The sequence below is a fragment of the Silurus aristotelis genome (assembly GCF_946808225.1).
Source record: "Silurus aristotelis genome assembly, chromosome: 6".
Taxonomy (NCBI): Eukaryota; Metazoa; Chordata; class Actinopteri; order Siluriformes; family Siluridae; genus Silurus; species Silurus aristotelis.
Genome location: NC_139579.1, coordinates 27,585,926 through 27,610,417, shown reverse-complemented (window position 1 = coordinate 27,610,417; position 24,492 = coordinate 27,585,926). Strand labels below are relative to the sequence as shown.

General features: G+C 37.0%; 1 pseudogene across 1 annotated transcript; it reads right to left on the bottom strand.

The window, feature by feature from the left end:
* Positions 1 to 19,567: 19,567 nt before the first annotated feature.
* Positions 19,568 to 22,783, bottom strand: LOC310727753 (putative nuclease HARBI1; annotated as a pseudogene). The gene is made up of 3 exons: positions 22,721 to 22,783; positions 21,061 to 21,183; positions 19,568 to 20,552 (listed from the first exon to the last, which is right to left on the bottom strand). The product of its transcript is annotated as a putative nuclease HARBI1 (transcript).
* Positions 22,784 to 24,492: the final 1,709 nt, after the last annotated feature.

Sequence of the window (24,492 nt, the reverse complement as noted above, 5' to 3'; positions counted from 1 at the left end):
TTATATATTACAGTTATATAATGTGAAAACATTCCTTTTGCAACACATGAGACGATCAAAACTTTAATGGCAAGGCTTCAGCCTTTTAAACCACTTAGGGTGATAAATTTGACCTGGGTACTGGGAACTCACAGAGTAACCATATGACCATAATTTAGATTATAATTTAGTGGGGACTGGTACGTCAGTGCTTAAGGCCCTGGTTTACTGATTAGAAGGTTGGGGGTTCATGCCCCATTCTTGCCAAGCTGTCACTCTTTGGCCCAAGCTGCATTCTGTGTTTCAGGGCTGCTGTATCATGACTGACCCCAGTTTCAACCAAGTTGGGATATGTGAAGAAAATAATTTAACTGTTTTGTAAGATATATGTGACATATGAAGGCTATTCTTCTCATTTTCTTAAGAAATACACCCTTGTTCCTGTCCTTGTACACATATTGAACTTCCTGTACACCTTGAGCCATCCATGGCACAGCTTGAGAATATACATTAGTCAAAGCTACAGGTACATTTAAACATTTTTTAACAGACATTTTTAACATCATCTTTTATTTTGTATTTTCTGATATTTTTTATACTTTCCGAGTACATTAGGAACTCTGTGGCTGGTCGGTTCTGCTGTGTTTGCTCATTAACATTTTAATCTTGTTAGACATCACTCTCTGTGCTGTCTGTGAGTAGCTATGAATTGACAATGCTGCTGAGTACACTCTCAAAACAAAGTACAAAATTGCTGATGTTAAACAGATCTTTTATATTCCTCAAAACAGTCCGGTCTGCATCAGTTGACATGCATACGATGGCATCTCTGCTGAACTGAGGTGTCCCTGGTCACTCTTTAGCCTGCTAAGATAACTGGATTGTTGACGTACTGGAACTTGAGTGCATACTCTGTCCAAATGCTCTCATTTTCCCCACTTAGTTGGATCCCCTATTGGAGCCTCCTCTCAGACCAACCCCTCTGCTTCACTGATGCACAGACCTGTGGCTACACTGTTCATAGATAAGCCCATGGCATTAGCCAGATTGCTAAAAACAAAACACTGGGGATAAACTTGAGTTCTCTCCAAAATCCTCTCACTCTCTCCATATGGCCATTATTTTTCATGTAGGTGGTTTTCTTACCCAGCTTCTACATCCTGTCCAAATACTCGCAGCCCTGTGGCTACATACAGGCGTTTAGCAATACTGTAATATATATAATTTTTTTGCACTTTATATTATTTTATAGATATTAAAGTATTTCAGATCTCTTTTTCTTAAGGGCATGTGTTTGGAAGGAAATATGAGTATGCACAGATCTGCTTCTTGGCAATAATATGTGTTACAGCAAACCCTTAAAACAAACAAAATATGCACATTTAGTTTTTTTATGAAGAATTATGCCACCAAAAAAAAAAAAAATTGGCTGGACTGAACAAATCAGTTTTATTCTTAATAAATGGAAACGACGTGATATATTACATCAATATTAATACCATTATTAAGAAGTGCTACGATTTCCATTTCTGTTAAATTGGAGCATCAGAGAATCAGTACCAAACCTAAAGAGTTTAATCCCCTCTTTCTACAACCCAATATGACCCCTGAAAATGTTCCAACATGTTCTGGCTGTGCTTGGAATTAAAAAATCGTCTCAAGTCAAATATTTCCTGGTGGTTTCATTATTTCTATTTCGCCCGAATGTATTCAGTTTGGAAAAGTATTAAGCGAACCAAAATGACTAATCAACATGAACATTAAGTTTAGTCTGAATAAAAGTGGCATATGTATGACACACACATTATATATACAGTGAGGAAAATAAGTATTTGAACACCCTACTATTTTGCAAGTTCTCCCACTTAGAAATCATGGAGGGGTCTGAAATTGTCATCGTAGGTGCATGTCCACTGTGAGAGACATAATCTAAAAAAAAATTCCAGAAGACACAATATATGATTTTTAAACTATTTATTTGTATGATACAGCTGCAAATAAGTATTTGAACATCTGTCTATCAGCTAGAATTCTGACCCTCAAAGACCTGTTAGTCTGCCTTTAAAATGTCCACCTCCACTACATTTATTATCCTAAATTAGATGCACCTGTTTGAGGTCGTTAGCTGCATAAAGACACCTGTCCACCCCATACAATCAGTAAGAATCCAACTACTAACATGGCCAAGACAAAAGAGCTGTCCAAAGACACTAGAGACAAAATTGTACACCTCCACAAGGCTGGAAAGGGCTACGGGGAAATTGCCAAGCAGCTTGGTGAAAAAAGGTCCACTGTTGGAGCAATTATTAGAAAATGGAAGAAGCTAAACATGACTGTCAATCTCCCTCGGACTGGGACTCCATGCAAGATCTCACCTCGTGGGGTCTCAATGATCCTAAGGAAGGTGAGAAATCAGAACTACACGGGAGGAGCTGGTCAATGACCTGAAAAAAGCTGGGACCACCGTTTCCAAGGTTACTGTTGGTAATACACTAAGACGTCATGGTTTGAAATCATGCATGGCACGGAAGGTTCCCCTGCTTAAACCAGCACATGTCCAGGCACGTCTTAAGTTTGCCAATGACCATTTGGATGATCCAGAGGAGTCATGGGAGAAAGTCATGTGGTCAGATGAGACCAAAATAGAACTTTTGGGTCATAATTCCACTAAACGTGTTTGGAGGAAAAAGAATGATGAGTACCATCCCAAGAACACCATCCCTACTGTGAAGCATGGGGGTGGTAGCATCATGCTTTGGGGGTGTTTTTCTGCACATGGGACAGGGCGACTGCACTGTATTAAGGAGAGGATGACCGGGGCCATGTATTGCGAGATTTTGGGGAACAACCTCCTTCCCTCAGTTAGAGCACCCGAAGCACACAGCCAGGATAACCAAGGAGTGGCTCTGTTAGAAGCATATTAAGGTTCTGGCGTGGCCTAGCCAGTCTCCAGACCTAAACCCAATAAAGAATCTTTGGAGGGAGTTAAACTCCGTGTTTCTCAGCGACAGGCCAGAAACCTGACTGATCTAGAGAAGATCTGTGTGGAGGAGTGGGCCAAAATCCCTCCTGCAGTGTGTGCAAACCTGTTGAAAAACTACAGGAAACGTTCAACCTCTGTAATTGCAAACAAAGGCTACTGTACCAAATATTAACATTGACTTTCTCAGGTGTTCAAATACTTATTTGCAGCTGTATCATACAAATAAATAGTTAGAAAATCATACATTGTGATTTCTGGATTTTTGTTTTAAGATTATGTCTCTCACAGTGGACATGCACCTACAATGACAATTTCAGACCCCTCCATGATTTCCAAGTGGGAGAACTTGCAAAATAGCAGGGTGTTCAAATACTTATTTTCCTCACTGTACACATATATATATATATATATATATATATATATATATATATATATATATATATATATATATATATATATATATATATATATATATATATATATATATATAAACCTTGTTATCCATCCAATGTGCCCAGCCTTAAGCCAGGTATATGTAAAGGAAACAGATCTCTTGGATCATTATCTGGTGTGGAACAGCCTGCAGACATAGCGAGCCCACATTAGTATTGACTTCGACTAATGTGTTTGCTGATGGAGGAGTGTATAAATCACCAATTATAAGAAGCAAGCCAAGTGAACTCCCGTCATTTGAGTATTAGTCAATTCATTATCGTTTGCCTTTTTTTTGTTGTTGTTGTTTTTTTTACATCAGCACACTTAATTCTAAATTTGTTTTTAATCAAACAAGAAAAAAAAGATTATTTCTTTCTTTTTGAGGTCATCACCCAAGCCCATTTGCACACCATTTTGTACAATCTTTATTTAATGATTTATTTTAATTTCACAATGCTCGGTTGGAGGAATTGATTGAATGCGATGGCGATATGGGATGTGAGCAAGTGTTTCGTGAATGTTAATAGAAAGCGATGGAGAACGCTTCATTTGCTATGCAAAGGAGCAGATAAGCAATGTGACCGTGCGCTGCACGCATCGCGAGTTATTTTCATAGCATAAATTCTGGTGACCTCATTGCATTTTGATTCCCCTCTGGGGACTGCTTTTGGTCGCGTTTCTCTTTTTTTCCGGCTCTCATACCAGTGAAATAACAAGATAAAGTGCTTTCACCTTTTTTATTCGCAATAACTTTTACTTCTAGTGTACTTCTAAGTATTAACAGATACTTATAGGCCTAAAGATTCTTAGACTTGAAGAACTTTACACTCACAAAGTCATTGTTAACAAGTCTAAGTAAAGACCTTAGCCATTGTATAAAGTCAGGGTTTAATGCTCTTTGATAAATTTGTATAGCAACAAAAGAAATACAGTAATTGCAGTGGTTACATTCCAAAACCGCCAGCGAAAAACGGAAAAATGTGATAAACAGACGCCACCCCAAAAATGCTATTTTACGTATACAGTACTGTACTGTATTAACATTTTACTTCAGTATATAATAATTATATTTTAATTTATAAATTTCAATATTTCAACAAAAAACTCAACAAAAACGATTCCCTATAAGTTTTTGGGTCTATCGTGCTATCCTCGAGAGACCGGGAAAATCAGCCAACCAAATTAGTTATGTGACAAATGCAATTCTGCGATATACCGGAGGCGTGAGATTCAACCCGTGGTAAAACTAGGGCGCAATATTCAAACCACAGTAAAACGGGGATTACTGTTGTCACTTCTGCCATTTAGCAGCTATACACTACAAATTAAACTTCCAGCATCTATACTTTTTACACTACACTGTTAACAACTAAAGCAAATATGTCTGAGCCTGATCTAACTTGAGCGGAATACTCACTCCATAGTCCAAAAGCATTTTTTTTTACCCAGTGCTGGTCACAAGAGAAACACAGTGTAATCATTTTTATATTTTTCTGTAAGTTGGTTATCAAAAGAATATTCCAAACAAAATATTTGTAATTGTTTCTAGAATGGGTTTCAGGATTGCACAATATATGCAGACTAACAAAAGGTCCTGGAGGGCTTTCATGTTCTGACCAGTCTGGCTGGGGGTTTGAGTCGTAGCAAGGGATCCAAAAGCCAGCACTGGGCTTGCACATGACAGTCCATTCTGAGTACGGGCCTCAAGCCTGGATCAATTAAAGAGGGTTGCATCAGAAAGAGCATCCAGTGTAAAACCTGTGTGAAAATCAACTCCACGCTGAGTAATAATACACCTACTGGGAGAAGTACAAATAAAGTACATTTAGTCTGCTTTCTTTACCTTCTTTACTCTTTCTTTACTGTTGACTGTTGTTAATCAATAGTAAGCAACTAATTCCCAGAAACACTGGAAAGCAATAAAAGCTAGTCATATCATGACTTTCAGCATAGTGTGTAAATTTTATTCTCTTCAATTTGATTCAATTCTGTGATATCAGTTGAGTTGGTTAAATTGGTGTTTACTTGTGATGTTCCTAGATTTTAAATCTCATTCCCTAATTAAAATCAGGGCATTTCTAAGTTTTGAAAACATCTGGGCTAAACCAGAAACATCAGGGACCAATAGAGTGGGGTTGGTGGTCTTTATACAAACAATTCCTATGCAATATAGTTGATCAGAATTACACAGTAAACTGCAACAGCAAGAAATCAAGTTTAAACAACTAACGGTTGATTAATTCCTAACATCTTTTCACTAAACTCCTGCTTGAAAACATTCAGGGTTAAATCAGCCCTAGTGACACCCCTGAACTCGACCACTGAGATCTGATCAGGGAGCTACTAATGCTACAAACTGCACTACATTATGTGGTCTCTCTTTGTACCACAAGCTTTGTGTCTGACTGCTGGCTTAAGTAAAACCCTCCAGCTCAGGCGGTTTTTAGGGCTTTTTTAGATCCCCATTCTGAAAGAGACATATAAGCTCAGGCAGACACTCTCTGAAAACTTGTACTTTAGTTGAATAAACAGATCATCTATTCTTTTTAGCTAACACTTTATATTCGTATTGTGTTTATCACCCTAATTTCTTAATGACAAAGCATTGGAATTTTTGTGGAGTATATTCAATGGACAATTCTGCATTCTGTGCATCTTTTTTGGAGAATATGACTTATGAATATGATTAAGGAACTACATGTCCTACCATTTAAGGCCAATGAGAGGTGGTAAGTAACAGGAGGAAACACAAATATATTTAAGTGTAATTTAATGGCTGACTACTAAATAAAAAAGATATATATATACCTTTTTTTTTTTTTTTTTGTAAGTATACACTTCAGAGGTGTGAATTAACCAAATTCAAGTTTTCAGTCATCTGCTTTCAAAGGAGGATTCAATTCTCAACTATTCCAACTGCAACCCCATGTGCGAGACAGTGTTTTAACCAACTGATGCTGATCCAAAATAAAGCCAACAGGAAGGTATCACAAGGACGACTGTCAGCTTTGGAACACAGCCAAGGGAACACTAAAGTGGCTTTCAGAAACTAGACCGACTGCCCTTGAGTGGTCCAAACAAAGCCGGACATGAACTCAATTGAAAATCTGTTCACAGACATCCAAATAACCAATCACACCAAACTTTAGGTCATTTGCAAGGATGAATTGAAGCAAATATCCAAATCCTGGGCTGTAAAGCTTGTGGATGCAACTAAATAAAAGTCAAGGGTGTATTTTCTGCTAAACAAAATTGACAATATGTTTATTAAAGCACCTGAAATGTTGTATTTAATTATATTTAAAAAAGCAATGCATTTGTTGTTCAATCCCAGGAGACCAAAACGCAAAAATCAATTATAGACTGACTATAACAAAAGACTTTAAGGAAATCTGCTTTTTTGGGAAGCCTCTGTATCTTGTTAAGCAGTGACAGGCGAATTTGTCTGCTTGCAACTTTTTCCTTCAGTCCTTCAGTTGTTACTCAAGGTCGAGTTTTATAAAAAGAGCCCTGCGGTTTTGCCAATAGCATGGAGCTGATATAATATCCCAGAGAAACTGTGGTACTTTATGCTGGATATACTCATTTATCACATTAAAACTTTTTTGAAATGCAATAACTGCCTTGTTCGGTCTTTAATACAATCATTGCCGACTGTAGAGAATAGGCGCTAATATAAGTGTACTTTAACATCTCTGGCTTTTATTCTCTTTCCCGTAGAAAGCAGAGGCACATTTGTACAGTCTCATGGAGAGCTGAGTGTGACAAAAGAGTCAGCTAAAGGCACACTTATATCTCAGTTGGAAACAATAAAAATGGTACTACTGCAGTATGGCTCTACTTGCAGTAGAGAGGTAACGCTTATGGGGTGTTGTTTTAACACATCAACAAAAAAGGCGTAGTGCTGCACCCAGGGAATGCAGGAGTAAAAAAACAATGAAACAAAATAAAAAAACGAATGGCATCTGAGTATTAAATAAAACAGGACAATAAGAAAGGTGGGTGGCCCATGTATTTACAACCCCAATTCCAAAATAAAGTTGGGACACTGTGCAAAATGTAAATTAAAATACAATGCAATGATTTGCAAATCTGAAAAATCCATATTCTATTCACAAAAACACAAAACAAACAAACAAAAAAACATATTAAATGTTCTAACTGAGAATATATACCAATTTTTTTTGGGGGGAATAAAGGTAATTTTTGAATTTGATGGATGTGACAAGTTTTAAAACAGTGTAAACAGGTAAACAGGGCCATGTTCACCAATGTGTAGTATCACATCTTCTGTCTGTATATATCTGATAACTGAGGAGACCAGTTGCTGAAGTTTTGGGAGAGGAATGTTGTCCAATAAGTGTCTAATACAGGATTCGAGCTGCTCAACAGTTCTGGGTGTCCTTTGTTGTGCTTTTCATTTCATTATGCACCAAATGTTTTCAAATAGTGAAAGGTAGGCAGGTCAACTCAGCAATTCGACTCTTCTACTACGAAGCCATGCTCTTGTAATAGATGCAGTTTACAGTTAGCATTTTCTTGCTCAAATATGCCTGTCCTTCCCTGAAAAAGATGTTTTCTGGATGGAAACATTTGTTGCTCTAAAACCATCATACCATACATAGATTCTTTTACAATTTTGATGATATTATGTAGAGGAAATGGTGAATTTTTGAATATTCTTTGTTGAGGAACATTATTCTGAAATTGATCCACAATTTGTAAACACATTAATTCACTGATTGGAGCTCTGCTGATCTTTACTTCTGAGAGACTCTAAGACACTATTTATACCCAATCATCTTATTGACCTGCTGCTAATTATTTGCTAAATCTTTCTTCGCCTGTGTAATTTTAAGAACAATTACAGTTTTTTGAGACATGTTGCAGCCATCAAATTCACAAAAATGGTACATTTCCTCAGTTTAAGCATTCAATATGTTTTCAGTGTTATATTGTGAATAAAATATGGGTTTAAAAGATTTCAAATCATCGCATTCTGTTTTTATTTACATTTTACACAGTGTCACAAACTTTTTGGAATTGCGGTTGTCGAAATCTCCCTGGGAGTATGTTGTTTAGACATGGTAGTTACAGAATGTTCTAGTAACCAACCAAGCTCGGTGTTCAGAATACAGCATACACGTTTGGTTAAATGTATTCTCCAATTGCCACCAACTGCGAAGCATATTACACATGTAGATTCCTCTTAGTTAAACCCCATTGCTCTTACATATTTCTGTTTTGCCTCTCTCTTTCTCTCTCTCTATCTCTCTTTCTTTCTCTCTCTTTTTTCATGATCTAAACCTGAAGTAACTTTGTTTGACATGCTTGCAACACATCCGGTTTTTGCGTTGCCTTGCCATTTTATTCTCATTGCATCTTTTTTATTGCTTCATCACCAATCATGAAAAACTAAATGTCCCCTTTGCAGTAAAGCGAATGTAGAAACCTGATACATTTAGAACATTTTCTATTGCATTTTTCTCATATCTCTTGGGCTTGAGTGCCAAAGATCATAGCTACAATAGTGTGTATAAATTCATTCATTCTTTAATTTCATTCAAGCAATTTATGTATGCGGATCAGGGAGGAACACAGATGGCGAGTCTACTGGTTTTCCTTTTTTGTAGGTGGAATGCTGATCCATTGCAATACACCCACACAGACACACTAATTCATACCTACACCATATGGACAAAAGTATTGGGACACCTGACTTTTCCAGCCATGTGTTTCTTCCCCAATCTGTTACCACATAATTGTATACTATGTTTTTGGATGTGGCAAAATCTCTTTATTTGAGCTAGGAGACAAAAAACATGTCACCAATATTTTGTGTTTAGTAATATAGTATAGTATAGCATAGCATAGTATAGCATAGCATAGCATAGTAAAACAAAGTACAGTATACATTATATATAGTATCAGTATATATTTGTTTTACTGGTAAACCCAAATCAGCACCAGGTATTAATCGTGACTTTTTCATTTGAAGAAATGAACATTTTCATATGATTTACTTTAATTATTATTATCTATTAATATATTTATGTGCATTTCGTTTAGATTCAGATTTTAATTTGTAGACCAATGATGCTTCCACCAGGTCTGAAACATGTCTTTCTAATTATGTACTGGTTTATTTCCTCTCCGTTCCTTTTCGCGTCTATGCCCACTGGCAAAGCTTCCACCCTGTTTATCGCACTGAGTGCATTTGTCAGACAAGTCAGCATATACAGATCTGGATATATACAGATTCTGGAATTCATACGGTAGTATGGATCTTTGCATTGTGTTGTCACTGCTGTTGATTTCTTATTGCTTGAATTTCTCAAAGTGTGTTTTTATTGTTCATTGTTTTACCTAGAGCATTATTTGTAACAAAATTTGTTTCTTTGCCATGGAGGTGCATTAATACTGGAATAAATATTTGTTCGTTGTGTAGCTTTGCTTTCTAGTCTACAAACATGCCAGGAAATTTTTGATTCAATACAAAATACTTCAATAAAAATGCAATAATTAATCTGAATTTTCTCCCACCTTCCAAAAACATGCTACACTCGAGGTGTCATGCAGTGGCGTAAAGTATTTGAGTAAATGTACAAGTAAAAGTAAAAGTAATTTTTGGCTCCTTTCGAGCTTTACAAGGATATAAGCTACTTTCACTCTTTACACAGCTACATTTATAATTTAATATATGCACTTTTTACTCCACTATAGTTTCATTGACAATCACCGTTACTAATTACATTTTGCATGGCAGCATTTTCTGCCTTATTTATTCTGCAGAAAAGGCGAGATTGTTATCATCATTTTATTTGTCCATTGAATACTAATAATGATATTGAAATTTTATTTGTTTGTAACTTGTAATTTTATTTATTAGTAACTTGTATGATCTTCGTTTCATTCGCTGCATGTTGAAGAGCCTGTTGTGTTGATTTTGGTTAATGCAGTGTTGAGTGTAACAATATTTGTATTTTTATACAATTTGTACGGTGCCAAACACATTAACAAATCCGAAAACAAATGAACAAATCCGAAAACAAATCAACAAATTCAAAAACAAAACAACAAATTCCAAAAACACAACGACAAGCCAAACAAACCGGAAAAGGTAGGTATAGTTTGCGAATGAAAACTTACAGATCATTGGATGAGACACCTGTCACTCACCTGTATATCTTGACTGACAGGTGTCTTGTCCAATGATCTGTAAGTTTCCATTCGGCAACTGTACCTACCTTTTCCGGTTTGTCTGGCTTGTCGTTGTGTTTTTAAATTTGTTAATTTGTTTTCGGATTTGTTATTTTGTTTTTGGATTTGTTAGTGTTTTCTAATTTGTTAATTTGTTTTTGGATTTGGTGAATTGTTTTCGGATTTGTTAATTTGTTTTTGGATTTGTTAATGTGTTTTGCACTTCTCGGCCACCGTAAATTTGTAATTTAAGACTAGTGCATCTTTTAGCCTACGTTCAATATAAGTCAAATACTCAAGTACTGTTCAAATCAGATTCTCTAAGACATTTGCTCAAGTCATTTCGGACTTGGTGACTTTTAACTACCGTAATTTCCGGACTATAAAGCGCACACATATATAAGCCGCACCCACTGAATTTTACAAATATTTTTATTTTGAACATAAATAAGCCGCACCTAACTATAAGTCTACACTAAAACTAATGAACTTTACACAGGCTTTAACGAAAGACACATTACTCACAGTGTAAGGGGTGAAATATTTTGCGTTTCCTTTAGGAGCATAGCGGTATTTTGGGAATTGCCTGGCACTGCATTTTTCCGCTATTAGTGCATGTGTGCAAGACCGAGGAATATGTCCTTATTATTTTCTGATGCTGATTTCTAAGTTTTTTTTGACTAACCCTTAACGCTGTTGCCAAGAAAAAAAAAAAAAAGCACAAGTTTTGGAAACCTGTCTGTGCTTATATGATTTCTGTTGCAACTGGAGTAAAAAAAAAAAAAGGGTTTTTTCTCCCGATGCCGTGCAGCTCAGAACACAGTTGAGGTGCGTTTTTTCGTTTCCGTTCAAAATTTCATTGGCCTAATGTTATGGGGTTCAGTTTTTTTGGCTTGAAGTTTGTGAAACCGGGAAAAACCCAGGAAAAATTCATAAATAAGCCGCTTCGTTGTTTAAGCTGCGGTGTTCAAAATGTGGGAAACAAGTAGCGACTTATAGTCCGAAAAAAACGGTAGTAATGGAGTTTTGCAGTAGGGTATCTATACTTTTACTCAAATTTGTTTTTTTAGGTATTCTCTACACCTCTGTTGTCATGCCATTCTTTTCAATATTCAAACCTTTTAAAGACTTTTTTTTAGATGTTGGTGATCTCTTACCCATCATTTCAAAATCTTCTATAACACACATTTGTATTCGTAAATGTCATTAACCTGGTTCTTTAAAAAAAAAAAAGAGTTTATTTAGACTGTTTAGTTTAGATCTATATATTTTAGACTAAGATGCAAATGCTCAGTCTTCTCTGCCAAACGAATGTATAGCATTGTAGTTCCAACATTGTTCCTCAGAGGGAAAAAAAAGCCCAGAATGCTCTTTCACCATGACTGTAGTGGTTTTGAACTTCATCACAATTAAAAATGATCCTCTGTTGTAACACTTGATAGTAGTTTAAATAATTACCCACTTATAATTAAAGAAGCAAACACCTCAGGAGGGTGACTGGATAATCGCTTATAGAAAGTCATTAAGGGTGAAGCATAAGTCGATTCTTTTTTTTCAGTATGTGGCTTATATTCCTTCTGGTCTTGTTGGGATGTGTAATGTAAAAATGGGAAACTCCTGATGATACAAAGATATACTGTGAAAAGGAGAGCAATTTTTATTATTTTATCGAATGTAGATCCTGTGAATGATGCTTTATTGTTTTGTTTATTTTTTTGGTTGAAGGAAAATTCAGTAAAGGGTCCTCTGTTCAACCTAAGTTACTGTCTCTGTGGGTGTCCTCTGGGTTTTTACTGTTTTCTTCCACATCCTAGGAACATGCCAATAGATGAACTTGCTAAGATATGAATGTATTTGTAGGTGTGTATATGAGAGCATGGTGGCCTGCAATAAACTTCCTTCCCTACAATGGCCTTTTCATGATGCTCTGCTTGGAGCTTCTGTGCTCCCGGGTCTGCCTCTGTGGGAGGTTGTACATCAATACCATAACGATTTTCATGTCCCAAAAACAATGCATGACCAAATCTCGTTCTTGCTTGAGGTAATAATCTTACCTCTGACACCTTTGGCTTACTCGTTTTGGAAATAAAATTCTGGATTTTTCAACAGTGCTATGTGAATTTTTATACAATAAATAATCTCATCTGGTCACTTCGATCACAAAAATGGCACATGCCTATACTCTATATTTAAAGTTCCCTGTGCTATTGGCATGCACTTTAAAATATTGGCATATTTTTCACATTAAGCACCGTTCATTCTCCCAAAAAGACGAGCGTTTCTGAGGGCGGCGAGATCAACGTGGAAACCCATTAGGAGTGAGTAGTGTGGAAAGGGATGTTGGAGAACACGCTCCTAGCAATAAAACCTTATGACTCGCATTAGGGGAGAAAGATGAAGTACCGGGACAGAAGGAAATGGGATTATGATCCACCCCAAAGGCAAACGAATACCTGGGAGAACCAGTGCTTTTCTCAAGGATAGCTCAGCCACAGAGAAGTAAATGCTCTTTTTTATTTCCTGTTTCTCCCTCTCGACCAGCTCCTATCGCTTCCCTATTGCTCCCAGTCTCTCTGTAGAGAAGGAGATAATAAGGAAGAAAAAGAAAGATAGGGTCAACAAAACACTCCTTTGCTTTCACTTATGCTTGTGAAGTGATCATTAGAAGTAGTTGAGGATGAATTTGACAAGTTGAGACTGAGAGGAAAAAAAAATACTAATCCAGACGTTTAAATCAACTGCCTGCTCCTCCCATTTTCACTTCCTGAGACTCTTTAAAAAGTGAATGTGTCACAGAAAGACAGCGAGAGTGAATGAGGTGGATTCTTCTTGCTTCATTTCTGTCTATCTTCCTTTTGCATAATGTCCTTAGTTAAACCATTTCAATTCCCGGACATTCCAGAGTCCTGCATAGTTTTTCTATTAGTTATGGAATAAAATATTAGTTTATTTTCTTCTTCAGGAAACATTTGATCCTGTTCATGGTGATCCTGGGCCTAACACAGAATGCCACCAGGCAAAATTTATCTGATTTTATACTACTAAGAAGATTAAGTGTGTATTAAGAAGTTTCAAGTGTAATTCAACACATGCTCTTTCTTTTACACAATTAATGATAATGACCAAACAGGGCATAATAATTATTAACAGCAAAAAGTAAAAAAAAAAATAAAAAGAAAAAAAAAAGAGTTTGCCTTCATTAATGTTTTTAATAACTTAGAAGCTAAATCAATTTTGCAGACATTCAAATAAGGGTGATATATCATCTTCGGGAAGAGGGTGAGGTCCGCAGGAGCCACATCTGGTGAGTAAGGTTGGTGCAGAAGTAAGATCATGTGGATTGTTCTCTGATGATACACCAGTTGCTGAATGGTTTTGACATTTTCAGTGGCACTCAAAACTCATTGCAGCATCACTGTATGTCAAATATATGTCATGCCACACACCTCTGGTGCAGAAAAGCACCATTTAGCACCGTTAGTCTTACAATTGTTTGATGCCTTTTTGATAATGCAATGCATGGAATCATACAGAAAGAAATCAAGACGCTTTATTCAAACATAATAATTCGGATAATCTGAAACTGGGAAATTCTGTAGAATATTTAAAACATAGCTATCCAATGAGCAGCAGTTCATGAGGCAGACAATGACTTGCTAATGAGAGAATATCAAAGGGCTACACAAAATCAAATAACCAACCTCTTTGGGGAGCAGAAAAGCATCCTAGAATGCACAGCACAATCAAATTTTGCAGGAGGCTACAGAAGGGACATTAAATCAAGTGGGTTTTATTTTCATTTAAATCATATACAGTTGCTACAGTATACAGTGGGATTAAACAATTTTTCTCCAAAAGGTGCTACATATGACAACATAGACTTACACAAGGAAGAGCTAAAATAACAAAGACATAAGCAGATATACACATGGGACTACATCAGTATAAACATATATATACTGTATATATGGCTGTGTGTATATACTCACACACAGGGCACATCTGAATTTTCCAGTGGTTCCTTCCCAAACTGTTAAAACAAAGATAGAGGCACGCAATTGTAAAAGATGTCTTTGAGTGTGGCATTTTTCCGTCACTCGAAGTTCATGAAGATATGGTGTAGATCGGCTGGAGTGGATGATCTTGTGTGGCCTGCTATAGAGCTCTGACCTCGATCCTATTGAATGCTGACTGCACCCCAGGCCTCATTACCCTACAACAGAACCTGACTTTACTAATGTTTTTGTAGCTGAATGAGCACAAATCTCCACAAGAACTCTCTAAAATCTAGTGGAATATCTTCCCAGAAACGTGAAGGTTATTATACCAGCAAATGGAGAATAGAATGTTTAAAAACAAATACAAAATCTTATGATCATCTTATTATTTTATATATGTATGTATAAGTCCAGTAGTTGTATGCAAATGTCTTTGTAACAATAAAGCATACACATGAGTGTTATCCATAATTCAGAGCAGCTGTATTATATTGTGCTAAAAAACAGACAGAAATTGATATCCATTCTAAAAAAATTGGGTAAGCCTGGCCTCATCTGGCACGGCTAGAAGCTATATAGTTGAACTGCCCAAGTGAAATGAGAGCCAGGCCTTTCTTGTTTCTTTTCAGCTGTTGGAAGCTATTTACTGTATCTTGCTCTTGTTAGCAAAGTGCCGATGCCATTTGGAGAAGTGTGGAGCAGGAGGTGGGATGAATACAAAGCACATGGCTTTAAAGCTTACACTGGTTGTTACTAGGAGACAACAAGAAAACGAGGGTGCTCGGGGCCTGGGAAAAAAAAACAAAACAACGAAATAGACCAAAGTTTCAATGGACAGAGAAGGAAAAATTTGGGTTTGTGCAAACGGGGAAGATGTTTGGCATTTTCCAAATGAGATTTGGGAAGAATGTATAACGACTGTGGCTTAAAATAAACAGGAAAACAATTTTGCGCTTGAAGAGAGGTGTCACGATGTATCACATCACATAAAGAGCTGAAGCATTCATGCTCACAAAGCGGGTGGAAGGCATGAAATGAAGCTCTGTGTACGTGTGTGTGTGTGTGTGTGTGTGTGTGTGTGTGTGTGTGTGTGTATGTGTGTGTGTATGTGTGTGTGTGTGTGTGTGTGTGTGTGTGTAGGTCTCAAGAGAAGGTTTGTATTTCTTGAGTCTAAATTAATGCTTTGTCATTATAAATTACCAAAGCTTGAACTGTTGAAAAACTATTTCACAGCCTGTAGTCATTTCTGACACATAAATAAAACACAGACATCTTCGTATTAAAGCTAGTGGATGTCAAATGGTCAAACCCTAGAGGCAGTCATGCTTGATTTCCCTAAAGCACACAGCAAAGATGACACGCCCCTCACGATAATGTTGGAAGCAAATTCATACAAATTTTTTTTGCAAAATTCTTAATGGAACTGAAACAGGCAGTAATGCTTGAACCAGAGGTGAGCTTTGCATGTGCGCGTGTGCGTGTGTGTGCGCGCGTGTGTGTGAAGGGGGTTAAAATTGGAATTATGATTACTTAATTAAATACAGCACATATCAGTTAACATTGCATGGTGAGTGATTGTGCTGTTTTAATGCTTCAAAACTGTCAAGACAATGAAGTTGTGTTTACTTTTTTCTCTATATTAAAATCTCCCAGAATAGAATCTTGTTTTGTAAATGTTATTATCCAATCAATATGACAATTTGTTTCTGTTTTGGATTGAAACAACTGCTGTTTAGATTGCTACACTCCAAGCATAGTTAAAATTGAAGTAACTCACAATAATTGTATGCATTTCTTCTACTACATCTACACATGCAGCGATTGCATTGCTGAAAGTCACCGGTCACTGTAATACAATGTGGCAGTAGGCATTCCTAACTTTATCAGCGGGTGAACATCAGTGCCAATTAGTGGGTGAACATCAATGGGTGACCATCAGCAGGTGACCATCAATTGGGGTTCATCAGTAGGTGACCAGCAGGAGTTGACCATCAGAGGGTGAACATCAGTGGGTGAACATCAGTAATCATTAGTGGGTGATTATCAGTGAACGTCAATGGGTGATCATCAGTAGGTGACCATCAGTGGGTGACTATAAGAGGGTGACCATAATTAACTATCTGTGGGTGACCATCAGTGACCATCAGTAAGTCAACATCATTGACAATCAGTGTGTAACCATCAGTGACCATCAGAAGGTGACCATCAGTAAGTGTACATCAGTGGGTGACAATAAGTGGGTGACCATCAGTGGGTGACCATCAGTAAGTGTACATCAGTTGATGACTATCAGTGAACATCAGTGGGTAACCATCAGCAGGTGACCATCAGTGGGTAACCATCTGTGGGTAAAAATCTGTGGCTGACCATTAGTGACCATCAGAGGGTGACCATCACTGACCATCACTGACCATCCTTGGGTAACCATAAGTAATTTTCAGTGAGTGAACATCAGTGACTATCGGTGGCCATCAGTGGGTGACCTTCAAAGACCATGATTTGGTGACAATTGGTGGATGACCATCAATGGGGGAAGTGGCAGTTCAGTGGTAAAGTCTTCTGATCAGAAGGTTGTAATTTCAAATCCCAGTACTACCAAATCTGTCACTGCTGGGTCCTGGAACAATCCATTAACCCTCAACTGCTCAGTTATATACTGTAAATAAGATAATTGTATATCGCTATGTATAAGACTTTCTGCCAAATGCCATAAATATATATGGTTAAAAAAGCAGGTGTCAAATCACGTGTGCTCAATTGCTTTCATTCTCACTGGTAGTTGCTGCACTATGTCCCTCCATATTTACATACAGTTAAACTTTTCTCAGGATGCCACATCTCGTCACCACTGGCCACTGTCTTTCACGTAGCTAGGAGTCGGCAGCTCTTGTTAAAAATGATCAATCTGTAATCAATTCTGAATGTAGCTTTAATCACGCTTACTATAGTTCATGAAAATAAGGCAATACAAGGTTACCATCTTTATGACTTTTGCTTCATTGGTTGCACCAGTGCCGGGTCTCCTGTACTGAAGGTAATAAGAAAAACCCTTCACAAGATCTCCCTTCGTATTTTTTACACAAATAACTGGAGTTGTCATACCACCTCAGGGAGTTTATCATTGCTACTGTCACTACTAGTTCACTCGTACTAGTTTATATATTAAGGTGTATATTTGCAATCTAGTTATTTCTGTAAAGTTGGACAGATCAGTAGACCTTTGTGTCTGGTACAAGCAGCTTTTATGTCCAGGCTGTTTTATTTTTAATTTAGACTGGACAACCAAAGAAAGAAAAATAACTTGACTCTGAATTGACTTTCAGAAACTTTACAGTGCTCCTCAATGGTTTAATACACCTTACCTACTCGTTCCTACTCCTACTACTTACCTATCAGCAAAATCTGGTTTACTGTGGCAATGTTTATAAAGAATATAAATTTGCTTGCATGATGATAACAAATGAACTGATAATCAGCAACATGCATATTTAAAAAAAAAAAAGATGAATGACATCAAGGGAAAAAAAAGGTCATAGTGGGTCTGATTACTTAGGGGTAGATAGCTAGCTTGAATAATTATTTTTATGTACAATGCAAGTACAGTTCCCTAGATCTCATAGCTCAAATGTAGGCCAACAATTTGAAACAGAACGTTAGAAATTTACAAAAGAAAATCTTTTCAGTATTATCATTTAGGTTCCTGAGCATTAGGCTAGCTAATGAATTTATAATGTTATAGAAATAGATGTTTATGTCAATGTAAGTAATTATATTTAAACTTCATAAAATGTTGTATGCATACAATTAACTATTTGACTACATGTGATCCCACTGTTCTTGATGTGAGTACAACCTCTAATCCCAAAAGATTTCTCATAAATCATATTCTATACGCAATAAAACAAAAAAATTATCAAATGTTAAATATATATATATATATATATATATATATATATATATATATATATATATATATATATATATATATATATATTTTTATTTTTTTTTTTTTTATTTTTTTTTTTTAAAACATTTGATATATACCATTCCCATCAAAATGCTTTTCAACGATAAGATTAAAAAAGATCTTGAGAGAGTTCTTTGCTTTTACCCATCATGAAGTCTTTCCTGTGTGCCTCCTGGGTAATGAGAAGCCTTTATAGGCCATCAATTAGGACTAAAGCAGCTGATATCTATTAGTACTGATAGGGGGCAGGCTTTCTCGCTCAATACTGACAGATTTCAGGTGATCTCCTGGGCCCGGTTTTTCAAAAGTAATCCACTAGAATTTTGGATGACGGATTGGATCAAATTTTGAAAATGGGTTTTTCAAAAGAAAAAACGGATTACATAATCGGATTAGATCATGTAATCCAATCTTGGTTTTGATCCAGATCAAACCTTTAGTTTGGGTTTTTCAGAACTTTTTTGTGGGATTTGGATCACTTTGATCCAAAAAATCTGGATTAAACTGATCCCATTAGAAGGGTGGATTCAGCATGGATTCCATGCCCAAAATGTAATGAAAACTTTAAAAATGTATCAAATAATACTATATTTGGATCATGCAGTATCTTACAAGATATCCTGTTTATACATAAGGTTTTCATTTTATTTGTTCATCCGTCAGGCTACAGTGATTAGGTAGGCTTTAACGTATTCAGCCTTTCAGTATAGGCCTACAGCAAAGTAGAAAGAGTTTGGCCTCATACAATAATCCCCCAAACAGCTGTCAAAATTGACAAAAAACAATACATTTTATTCTGTCACTAATTTATATATATATATATATATATATATATATATATATATATATATATATATATATATATATATATATATATATATATTTATCACAATCGAAAATTTGTTTTTAGAATATTTATTAGTGATGCATGCAATGATTACAGAATAACCCCAAAAATGCAAAGAATGGCAATCACTGATTTTTAAAATACAAAACAATTCCAAATCAGAAATAGTGTCTAACTATTGCGTCCCTTGTTGCACGTCCTGTTTGCTCATTCTGGCAGAATGCAGGAGGTTGGTTAGGGTCTCCAAGGGGCTCAGGTGCATCATTGTCAGCACAGAGAGGGACATTGCGCTTAGTAGCGATGTTGTGCAGGACAATACAGGCAAGGGTTATGTTGCATGCTTTCTGTGGTTCCGCTCTCAGGTAGTTAAAGCATGCAAAGCGCATCTTAAGAACTCCATTTAAACGCTCAATTGCACATCTTGCTCTGCAATGAGCAGTGGTGAAGCGTGCCTGCGCCGGTGTATTTGCTGTTAGAAAAGGAGTCATCAGCCATGGTAGGAGTGGGTAGGCACCGTCTCCTAATATTATGCCATCTGGTCGGTTGGTTTGGAGTTCTATATAGAGCGCTCTCCCTCAGGATGCGTGCATCATGGACAGACCCAGGCCACTTGACAACGCAGTTGGTGATGATGAGGTCAGCATCACACACAAGTTGGACATTGATGCTGTGCCTCCCCTTTCTGTTTATAAACTCCCATTCATTCTCACGAGGTGCTTGTATATGCACATGTGTGCAGTCGATTGCTCCAATAGTATTGGGCACATTCCCCAAAAGAAAAAAGCTACGCTTGGCCTGGGCAATCTGGTTGTCCTTTGGAAAAGAAACAAATTCATTGACCAGGCTGGCCAGTGCGATTGACACATCTCCCACCACATCACACACAGCTGATTTCACCACTCCCATATAGTCACCAACAACCTCATAGAAAGTCCCACATGCATATAATCGGAGAGCAATGAGGATCTGGTCTTCCACAGACAGACCGTGACTCCTTTGGGTTCTGTGTTGAAGTTTTGACCTGAGAAGGTTCACAAGGTACTCTATATCAGCCTTCCCAAAGCGAAACCAGACATACAGCTCCTCAGTATTGGTGTATTGCTCCAGTGGTTTGGTATGTTCAACATTTGACGGTATCCTCTCCTGGCAAAGTGGTGGTGGCGGTGGACAACACCTGCCATTTCACTGTCTCTCTGTGAATCCTCTGAGAAAGGCTGATTTATATGGCTGTGTAGTTGGTCTTTTCAGACACACCTATTACAACTGATTAGTTTTGGCTTGTGTTCAATTGAGGCAATTGGGCCCAAGGCCTATAATTGATGAACAATGTTTACTATAGTAAAGCAACGGAACCATGGACTCAAGAAGCTGTAACTTCACTGCTGCTTAAACCAATGCACTACTAGAGGGTGTTTGGTGCCATTATGGAACAATAGTGGGAAGTTTTAATTCTGCTAAGGATACCAACAAAAAGAAAAATGATGTTTGGATTTTAATCACAGAAAATGTGAATGCCATAAGGTCTGGCCAGAGGAGGACCACAGACCAAATCAAATTGCGTTGGAAGAATCTTAAGGCCAGGGCAACAAAGGACCATGCTGAAGCCAAAAACCCACAAACAGGCAACAAGCCATTTAATAGGGGAGATTACACAGATGTGGTCCTCGACATCATTGGAGGTAAGAAGTCGCAAGCTCTCCATGGTATTCAAGGTGTGTAGGGGATGGCGAGTCTTGGATTGAGGAGGAGGAGAATCTGCCAGTTCCTCCTGAGGCTGATCCAGAGAGCGTATTTATATTGAATCTCAGCTCTGTTCCTGAGGAAGAAGCTGGATCCTCATTGGTTGAGCCAGTGGAAGTTGCCACAGGATCTCAGAGCAAAGGCTTGAAGCGCCCTTCATCAAACAAAGATAATGATTACAAGGCACTTCTGCAAAAAGAGACTGAAAGGACAGAAGCACAGCTTCATCTGGCAGAGGAACAACTGACTCTGACCAAACTGCAGCAAACCAAGGCCAGACTTGAGATCCGCCTCCTAAAGGCTACGCTCAGACAAGCTGGTCTCTCCACATCAGATATAGGAAGTCTGAAATTATTGTGGAGTATTTGACATTAAGTATTTTTTTTTTTATTCAATACATCTATATTTGAAACTTGTTATAAATATCCTCAATGTACAGTGTTTGTGTTGTAGGTCTCAGATGAGCAGACTGCTGGAAGAGGATGGGGTGGGGTTTTTCTTGTGTTTAGTTTCTTTTAAATGTGTGTGTTTTCATTTCAAATAATAATAAATTTATATTGACCCCACACTGGCTATTCTACTTGTTGCTCTTTACATATCTACATTGTGATTTCCTATCCTGTTTGAGCACTGGTTATCCAGATTTGGTGATCCTGAAAAGTTCCTATCCGGCTCAGATTGATCCAATCCGATGTTGCTTTGAAAAACTTGCTCAAGAAGTAAGATGGATTACGTGATCACGGATCGCAAAAAAAAGGATTACTAAATCCGTATCAATTTTATCAGGATTAAACCTTTTGAAAAACCGGGCCCTGGCTTTCTATCCCATTTTGCACATTGTTATCTTTATGTGTTCAATACTTATTCCCTGTGTCATTTCACTTTATTTATTATGACTCAACTTGTATACTTAAATGTTCTGATTTCTTTGTATGAAATCAATATTTTGCTTGATGGCTACATCTGGTGGAAATTTTGTGTCAATAGCCCACTTAGAAATCCCCTTACTGATAAAAATGCTGAAGTGTCAAATACTTATTTTCCCTTTATATATATATATATATATATATATATATATATATATATATATATATATATATATATATATATATATATATATATATATATAATTTTATAGAAAAAAATAGGGTAATTTTGAATTTGATGGCTGCAACACATAAAAAAAAAAAAAATGGGAACATCTTTTATCCGTATACATCTGGGAACTAAGAAGACCAGTTGCTGATGTTTTGGAAGATAAATGTTGTCCCATAAGTGTCTGATATAGGATTTTAGCTGCTCAACAGTTCTGGGTGTCCTTTGTTGTGTTTTTCCGTTTCATGATGCGCCAAATGTTTTCAAATAGTGAAAGGCAGGCAGGCAGTTCAGCATCTGGGCTCTTTACTACAAAGTCATGCTCTTATAATAGATGCAGACATTTTTTGATGAACGCATTTGTTTCTCTAAAACCTGTAAATACTATTCAGCAATGATGGAGCCTTTCCAAATGTGCCCATTCCACAGGCACTAATTCACTCCCATACTATCAGAGATGTGTTTTTTTTTTTTACCTGACTGCTGATATAAAGCCAGATGGTGCTTTTCTTCTTTAGTTCGAAGGTTGTGGTGTCCATGGTTTCCAAAATAAATTTATATTTTGATTCGTCTGACTAAAGAACTGTTTTTTACTGTACATTTTAAATTTGTTTTGGCCCAGAGAGGATGGTGGTGTTGCGATCAAGTTTGTCCATGCCTTTTTCCTTGCATGCTAAAGATTTAACCTGCATTTGTGGATAATTTTGCAAAGATTTCTCTAGATTCTTTAAAACCTTTAAAGAAATTCTGTACTGTAAATGATGAGACTCTTTTACAATTTTATGTTGAGGAAAATTTTTCTAAAATGTATCCAACATTTGTAGACACAGTCTTTCGCCGATTGGCGAAGCTCTGCCCATCTTTACTTCGGAAAGACTTTTTTCTTTTTTTAACATAAACTATTTTTTATTTCATTTTTTTTTTTCCAGCATGGTTTCTGGATGTGTCTTGTTGATTTTTATCCACTGCGTTGCTCTTGTTGCTCTGACATAAAAAAAATAAATAAATAAATAAAAAATCACTGCACATGAAATGATGAATAAAATACAAATAGAATTTGACTGATTCGAATGTGTTTCATTTTAGAACTCAGATTTTATGTGTTTTATTTATTTATTTTGCTAGTTGCTCTGCTGAAAATCTTTCCTGCCCAAATTAGATAATTCAGTAGAATCAGATATGAGCTAACTTGAAAATAGCTATTAGATGCATAATTATAGTAATAATCTTCTGAAGAATCAGGTCATCCAGGCAATTAAATTAAATTGGTGTTTATGAAATCTGTGTACTCTGACCATAATAATGCAGTGACACTTTTCAGCTAACCTTACCTGCCAGATTCAGTTCTGCACCCTATAATACTGTAACTCAAATCTATCTAACACATTACTCCAGTAGTTTGTAATGGCACTATTTGTAGACTACTTGTTTGTGTATTCTAGAAAGTAGAGTTTTTGAAGGAGTCTGGCTTTGGCTTGAGATCTGGTTAGGGCCATGTGTGTTATGTGTGCCTGTGTTTTTTTTGTCAAATGCTACAAAAATTTATAATGATTTTTGGAGCTGCCCAAATAAAAAAAAAAACACCAGGAACTCACACACATAACCTGCTTCATCAATGTCAGGGAACCACCAGCCGTGCCTTCCCTCAACACATCGCATGCTCTTCTACATACTAAACTACCTGCACCTGGCGCTCATCATCACACCCTCTATTTTAGGCCCGCACTTCCTCCGACCCCTTCGTCCGTTCTACAGTTTACACTGGAGAACTCTCGTGGACTCACCTTTGTGGAAGGTTCCACTTACTAAGGGTAAGGTTCCACGAAAAGTTCAATGTGCTTTGCCTTTCTTTGGACTTTGCCGTTCTATGAACTTTGCCGATTTTATGGACTTTGTCAGTTCTGTGGATATTACCTGGTTCTTCGGCGATATAACAGATTATACTCTTTTCCCAGTACGGCGGCTTTCCTGCCTTGTGTACAGTATATACAGTATGTGCTAAAACCATGAAACCTCGTTTTGTGATACTTTGGTTTCCGCCTACGTTTATCCAGCCTGACAATCAACTTGCATAAAACAATAGCATTTTTAAAGTCTGCTGAAAAGTAAAAGGGGAGAAATCTACATGCTGGCTGAGACGCCTGAGCCTGTTGGACATTGTGACAACTGGTATCTGATTACAGAAATAAGTCGTGAAAATACAATTCATCCTGATGTCTTCACTGTATAAGATAGCTGCAAGATTAAA